The following is an 8,634-nucleotide window of genomic DNA, read 5'->3' as shown; positions in this document are numbered from 1 at the left end:
CGATTGTTTTGGTTTAATCCTTGTCAGCTCAGTCAAGTAGAGTAAGGTGGGGGAAAAACCTTAACAAGAAAGTCAGAGGTATATAAAAACTACTTCTCGAGGGAAAAAAGTCTTTTGCTCTCAATAAGTTGGGATCCCTCTTCCACCACTGAAATGAATAAGTGTTATGCAGAGTAATGAAAAATGAAAATAAAAATAAAATAAAAATGTGAAAAATTTCGAAACAACGAAAATGAATAAGGCGAAAGAAGAGAAAGGATTCCTACACAGAGAGGTGATACAAGTAACTTCGTCGGGGTAATGACCAAGCTCACTGGCAGTAGAGCGATGTTTGTATTTCTGCGTGACTCCATCCGAGTACTGTCCAGGCCTGCTTGCAGCGGAGCACCACCAGAGATGAAAAATTAAACTTTGAATATCACATAGCTTGTGCACCAATATACCCCTCATCCCAATTGAAACCACTCTGTTGGCTTGGCTTGGAATGTGTGTCGATCGTTCAAGAGCATGGCGAATGCTACATCTTATAATCAAGCAAGTGTGGAAGCTGAGACAATCAGAGAGATGAAAATTACTTTCGGAGGTGTTAGACTTGCTTTTCATGAACAAGGCCCATGCAGACAGCTGGAGATCTACCTGTGTGTCACCAAGTGTTGTAGCAGCTACAACCACCCTCCAAAATTTTTCCTTAGCTTCATTTTGGAGCCTCCCTACCAACCATCCTTAGCAGCATGTCTTTCACTGTCAAGTACATAGTCTTTAGCTGAGTTTCAGTGGCCTGTCAGTCTATGCATGTCAACTTGTTTGTCTCCCTTCCGTAGGTCGACATTCTGGACTTAGACCATTTTCTGGCTGAGAAACTCCCCTAGAAAATTGTGCAATTTTGGAGGGAACTAGCCTTACCTCTAGAAATTGCACAAATCAGTTGGCTAGCCTGTTGGGCTCTAGAATTGCGCAAAACAGTTAGGCAATCCTCCTTCAGAAAAATGTGCAATCTGACCCAACACTGGGCCTCCACCCAAAAATTGTGCAATTCTCGGAGGCAATGACCTGTTGAGCCCAGAAATTGCACAATTCCTGACAGACAACCAACTTTGCTAAGCCTAGAAAGTGCGCAAATTCTCATCCCAGGCTCGCAAACTGATGCATGTACCTTCAGGGTTGACCAGTTCTCTTCGGGATCGAGAAAAACTAATTTGCATGCATGGGTTGTTTTTCCAGAAATAGAAAAAGGAAACATGCAAAATGAATCCCTAGATTCAAGGGATCTATTTTTAGCAACTGAGGGCTGGTTACGTGCAAAGATCATTTTAAAAACCCCTCACCAAGTGTCGGTTTTTCCTAGATTTGTGGCATGCACGTCATAACCTTGATATTATCAAAGCTTATGTATCGGATGCTACAGAGCTCATTCCTTAGATCGATTTTATAACTCTAACATTGCACATCGCATCTAGGAGTCTTCGGCACTTTCAACTTAGCTATTTCAGGGTAAGTATGCTTTTGATGTCTTGCGTTGCATTTTTGTCGCTTTTTGTGTTTCACTCTGTGTTAGCTTATAGAAGCACTGTTTCAGTTTTCGTTTGCATCCCACTGTTGTCACATGCACGACATTGTTTTCACACCGATGGTCATCGTTACAGAGACCCAATTCACACACAGGCTTGTTTTCCTATTTTCTAAATCCTACACTCACTGTTTTCATGCATGATCATTCACTCTTATTTACACTCAGTTTCACCATGCATTCAAACTTCTCAAGTTTTCAGTCACATGTCAGTGGGTCTGGGTTACCTTAGCCTAGACCTTGCCTTACCTGACTAGCATTGGACATTTATGGAAGTGAAGCCTTTGCCTTCCTTCTAGAAATTATGCAAGTCTAGCCTAGCACTGACATCTAGGCTTGCATTGCGCAATTTTGGGAGACAGTGCCTTGCTGGCCCTAGAAACTGTGCAATGCAGTTTGCATGTTACTACTGATTGAAATTGTGCATTGCGCAGTTTCAGTCCTTAGCAAGCTAGGCTAGACTGTGCATTGAGAAATTCCAATAGTCAGTTAGCCTCTCGGTAGCCCGAGCTATGCCTTGCACAGTTTTGGCAGTCAGTCTCCCAGCCTCCCAACGAAAATTGCGCAATCTTAAGAAACAGTCACACATGTATGTTGCATGTCAGTCCTTTAGTTTGTTTAGATGTTTAATTGACAGATTTCTTTCCATGAGTTTTACTAGGTCTCCAGGTATCATAGGTGTTCATCTGCCTCTCAACAACACATGTGTAGGTTTTAACCCCGTACAGAAATTACCTGCATACGAATTCTAAAAAACATAAAATAAACAATGCGAGAGCCTAACACATAAAACACATATACAGAGAGATTTTCCCCTAGATCCCAAAACCAAGACTACCAGCTTGATTTTTCTTTATGTTCCTTTCATTGTTACAATACATATTTATACATGCTAAAGTATCCAATAACATGGATCGAAAACCATCGCGTCCAAAACCATGGACCGAAAACCATCACGTCCAAAACCATGTGTGAAAATCATGTACAAAACCATAGGTGGGTCTGCTCAACCTAACATAGGGTCCACAACCAAAATTTTCCGAGGCACTGCCCTAGACCCCATAGAGTGGGGTTACCTGCGCCCCTCAAACCCCTTGTGACCCCCCCACTATGCAATCGACGAAACGAACAGGGGGCTCCACCCCCCCTCTAACCTCCCGGTTAACTACATGGGCTAATCATGGAAAGAATATAACAAAACCCAACATTCTCCCACTTGTTGTTTTCTTTCCACAGGGGGCCACAAGAGAGCTTAGTCATTTATCCAGCCCTGCAATGCCCATTGTTTCTCTACACCAAGAGAACTTCTCAGAGCTCACAAATTTTGTCAGTGCATTTGTAGTATTCTTCAAAGTGTCCACATTTACCAACAACACCTTTTTGTCTTCTATCATATCCCTGCTCTAGGTGGATGTTGGTGGCCACCCACCTATCCCATTTGGACCCCCACATCTGTCTCTTTCAGTTTTTTCAGTTTCCTTAATTATAGCACAATTTACTATTTTTAGCAGTTTTTCGGGTCCTAAACTTCCGGAGCTGTTTTGAGGCCCTAAACGACGTTTTTTGGGAAATCTACCGCCAAAGATTTTTCTTTCAAAAAAATTGTTCTTTCTATCATAGTCCTCGGAGAGATCTTTCCAACGGGCTATCATGTGCGTCAAACGGAGATAATATGACCAATTCGCGACCCCGGGAAGCTGATGTACCAACTTACCCATAAATGGGGCGGCCCACAATTTGGCGTTTCATCTTCTAGGGTTAGGTTTTGGAATCTGAAGGGTTTTCCATTGTTTCTCAACAATAAATAGGCCTTCGAGCCTCAATGTAACATAGTTCAAAGGCATGTATCCACCACATCTCTTCTCAGAGATAAGCTACCATCGCCGTAGCTAGTTTATTTCCATTTCTGTTTGTAAGCATATTTCAGTATTTTACAGTAATGAAATGAAGTATTATTTCCACTGCATATCTATATTTATGATTATCTCTTTATTTTATTGCGTTCCTATTTAAATATGGATCAATCCCTCACAAAGTGATATTGAGCATCAATGTGCTTTGTCTTTGAATGATATGTAGGGTTCTTTGCTAAGAAAATTGCACTTTGGCTATCACAGTATATCCTTATAGCTTCCTGTACTAACCCCATACTTGAACACAATCTCTGCAACAAAATTGTTTCCTTGCTTGCATGAGTGGCTGCCATGTATTCTACCTCTGTAGTTGATAGTGCCACTACAAATTGTTTCTTACTCATCCAACTGACTGCACCTCCAAATAGGTTAAACACATACCCACTTGTAGATCTTCTCTGATCTAGATCTCCAGCCCAGTTTGCATCAATAAAGCCACAAATATCCAACACTCTGTCCAATCCTGGTTTTCCTTGGTAGAACAAACCACAATCAGTAGTTCCACGCAAATAACTGAAAACTTGCTTCATTGTTGTCCAATGCTCCTTTCCTAGTTTTGACATAAACCTACTCAATACTCCCACTGCATGTGCAATGTGTGGTCTAGTACAGACAATTGCATACATCAGGCTACCAACTGCACTTGCATATGGAACATAGGACATTACCTCTTCCTCTTCTTGTGTCTTGGGACACTATTCAGCAGATAACTTTACGCCTACAGGAATAGGATCCTTCACTGGTTTACTATCCTGCATATTAAACCTCTGTAGTATTGTCTCGACATACTTCCTCTTGTTTAATCAGAGCTTCCTTTTTTCCTGGTCTCTTTTAATTTCCATGCCCAAAATACAGTTTGCAGCACCAAGATCTTTCATGTCGAATTTGGAGGACAATTGGGTCTTCAAATCATGGATAATTTCTTTGTCATTTCCAACCAACAAGATATCATCCACATACAAGACCAGATAAATAACACGGTCACCAATTAATTTAAAATACACACAGTGATCTGCTTTGCTTCTGGTGAAGCCAAGTCCCCATATAAATGTATGGAATTTCTGATACCACATCCTTGGTTACTGTTTTAACCCATACAAAGACTTCTTTAACTTGCATACCAGTTCTTTCTTACCCTTCACCGCAAAACCTTCAGGTTGCTTCATGTAGATCTCCTCTTCCAGATCCCCATGAAGAAATGTTTTCTTCACATCCATCTGTTTTACCTCAAAATCAAAAGCAGCAGCAATAGATAAAAGTAATCTAATATAAGTTACCTTGGCAACAGGATAAAAAAATATCACCAAAATCAATTCCCGACACCTGGGAATAACCTTTTGCTACCAACCGAGATTTGTATTTCTCCACCTTTCCTTTTGCATTTGTCTTCTTCTTGAACACCCATTTGTTGTCAATGAGTTTCCTTCCAGCCGGAAGCTCCACCAGATCCCAAGCCTCATTTTTGTGCAAAGATGCCATTTCATCAACCATGGCCTCTTTCCAGAGTGTTCCATCCTTTGAATCTACTGCTTCCTTCACAGTTCTAGGATCATCATCAGTAATAGATAAAGCAAAATTTGAACAGAAAGCACATGGACTATACCTTTCTGGCTGCCTTCTTTCTCGAACTGATCTTCTCACACCCGGAGTTTATGGCTCTTCATCTTCTGATTCCTTCTCTACTGTAGAGTCTGATTCTTCCTCCTTTAGCTCAAACTCTATCTTCTCAGGTTCCTTTGGTTGGACTTCATGGTTAATAACATCTTTCACCTCTTTGAGCACCACATTTGGGTTGTACACAACCTTCCTTTTTACTGGGTTCCAAAGCTTATAACCCTTTAAATCATCCTTATACCCAATAAGGATGCACTTTTCATATTTACTATCCAACTTGGTTCATTTCGCCTTTGGAACATGTACATATGCATCACATCCAAATACCCTCAGATGTGAAAAAGAGGGTTTCTTACCAGTCCATACATCTTGTGGAGTCTTATCCTCCAACACTTATGAAGGTGGTATGTTGACCAGGTAACATGCTGTCTCCACCGCCATTGCCTAGAATTCCTATCCTAACCCGACACCACTGAGCATGCTTCTTGCCCTTTCCATCAACATCTTGTTCATTCTTTCTACAACTCCATTTTGCTAAGGTGTATATGGAGTAGTCTTGTATCGTGCTATACCACACTTCTTACAGCATTCTTCAAATTCGTTACTGCAAAACTCTCTATTGATATCTATCCTTAGGACCTTTATCTTCTTCTCTGTCTGGTTTTCCAATAGAGCCTTAAATTCTTTAAACCTATCAAAGACTTCAGATTTCTTCTTAAGGAAATATATCCATGTATTCCTTGAGAAGTCATCTATAAATGATACATAATAGATATACTTACCCAATGATGGAACCTTCACACGTCCAAACACATCACTGTGCACAAGCTCTAATATTTGTTTCACCCTCTTACGACCAGAGGGGAAACTCACCCGATTCTTCTTCCCATATACACAATTTTCACAGAAATCAGAATCCAGAGAGCTATTACTCATACCTTCTACCATACCTTTACCATGAAGTATTTGAAGGCCCTTCTCTCCAATATTTCTAAGCCTTTGATGCCACAACATGGTATTCTCTCCAGAGACCACTATATTTTCTACTCCACTTTCAGGAACCACAAAACTGTTGCACCCATCAACAACCCTGCTACCATGCAGCGTGTACAGAGTTCCAACCCGAACTCCCTGCATCAATATCAGTGCTCCCTGAACCATCTTGTGGGTATCCTTCTTGAACACTGCTTTTACACCTACATAATCCAACTTACTTACAAAAATCAGATTTCTGGCTAATGAAGGAATATGCAGAACACCCGGAAGTGTTCTAACCCTTCCACCTTGCAATTTCAACTTTACTTTTCCGTGACCAATGATTCTAGCCTTCCTATCATCCCCTAAGAAGAAATCACTACCATCTTATTTATCATAATCGCAGAACCACTCTCTATGTGGAGTGAAGTGAAAGGATGCACCTGAATCAATCAACCATGCCTCATGATCTACATGTGTACTTGAATAAGCCAAGTACACATCCCCACCTTCATTTGAGGTGGTTTTTGCCTCTGCATAAGGAGCATCATCAGATCCCTTTCCTTTGTCAAAAGATTTAGATTTATAGTCCCTTTTGTAGTGCCCTTCCTTTCTGCATTTCCAGCACACCACCTTTACAGGTTTTCTTGGAGATTTAGATCTCCCACTCAATGACTTATTTTTGTTTCTATTCTAGGACCGTCCTCGTATAGACAAGGCATCACCATTCTAGCTCTCCACATTTTTCTGTTTCATCTCCTCCATTAACATGGATGAGACTATTTCATCAAACCGCAAGGCAGTTGCATTGCTACCTATTGTAATAACCAGACTATCCCACGAATCTGGTAGAGAACACAACAAACGGATGCACTTATCTTCATCTAAAATTTTAATATCAACAGATGCTAACTGACTTACCATAGTATTAAATGCGTTCAGATGCTCTGTCACCGAGTCTCCGTCTTTCATCCTCAGATTATATAGCTTTTTGATAGGAACATTTTATTCACTAGAGACTCAGATTGGTACAAAGTCCCTAACTTGTCCCACAAAGCCTTCACCATATCTTCCCCTGATACATTCAACAATACTGAATTTGAGACACAAAATCATATTGTGCTCTTTGCCTTCCGATCCAACTTCTTCCATTCTTCATCGGACACCCCCATTGGTTTAGTACCCGGATCTATTGCAATCCATTGATCTTTATCCACCAACAGATCCTCCATCTTGAGTTTCCACAACTCAAAACTCTGACCATTAAATTTTTCAATCTCTATCTTTCCACGATTCGCCATCTTCTTTCACTACCAGAATTGATCTCGTAGATCTCCCACTGAATAGGGTCTACCACAGGCCCAAGCGAAACTTCTCAGCAACAAAGGGCGTCCCCTTGAAGCCAAAACAACTCTGATACCAAATGTAGGTTTTAACCTCGTATAGAAATTACTTGCATACGAATTCTAAAACACAGAAAATAAACAATGCAAGAACATAACAAATAAAACACATATACACGGAGATTTTCCCCTGGATCCCAAACACGGGACTACCAGCTTGATTTTTCATTATGTTCCTTTCAATGTTACAATACATATTTATACATGCTCAAGCATCCAATAGCATAGACTAAAAACCATTGCATCCAAAACCATGGACCAAAAACCATTGCATCCAAAACCATCTGTGAAAATCATGCACAAAACCATAGGTGGGTCAGCCCAACCTAACATAGGGTCCAAAACCATAGAGTGGGGTTACCTACACCCCTCAAACCCCTATGACTCCCCTGCTACACAATCAGCGCAACGAACGGGGGGCTCCACCCCCTCTCTAACCCCCCGCTTAACTACATGGGCTAGTTGTGGAAAGAATATAACACAACCCAACAACATTTACAATGGCTTCCAGGAGAGCAGAGTCAAAGACACCGTTGAGAGTGCAACTGGGGATGCAGTCGATCAAGTGTCTATGAACTTGCCTATCTATGAAGACATCAAGTTGTTCATAGACAAGGATATCAAGATGAAATGGCAGTGACATCAAAACAAGAAACACCATTAACACCAATAGAAGGTAGTAGATCTGCATGCAACAAATGTAAGAGGAAGGTTGTTGACAACACATAGGTGAAGAAAAGTTTCAAGTTCAAGTAGATCCACTTGTGATGAAAGCGGCTTTGGAGATTGAGGCTATGAGTTGATAGTGCGATAAGAGGATTGCGTGAAGGTAGAGAGAGGAACATAGAAGGAGTTTTTGGTGCTGAAGTGGCAACTCAAGGAAGAATAGGAGCTACACAGATGAGAGAAGGAGTTACAACAGGAACAAGTATAGTGGAAGGCACAACATGCACAAACTAATGAAACGATGCCCATACAGATTATAGACCCATCCCAGAAATTGGCACAGAGCATATAGGGTGAGAATTTCCTTTGATCGCATGCAAGGGTTCTCAGGAGCATGGATGTCATTGTGTGCACGTATGCGATCCCACCCATTGGCACACTCACCAAGGTGAAGACAACAACCAAGTATGACTAGAGCTGAACATGTATCTCGACA

Source organism: Pinus tabuliformis, chromosome 1_1 (assembly GCF_031772625.1).
Source record: "Pinus tabuliformis cultivar Carrire ecotype Pingquan chromosome 1_1, CPIR1, whole genome shotgun sequence".
Lineage (NCBI taxonomy): Eukaryota > Viridiplantae > Streptophyta > Pinopsida > Pinales > Pinaceae > Pinus > Pinus tabuliformis.
Note: the sequence above shows the minus strand (reverse complement) of the source record.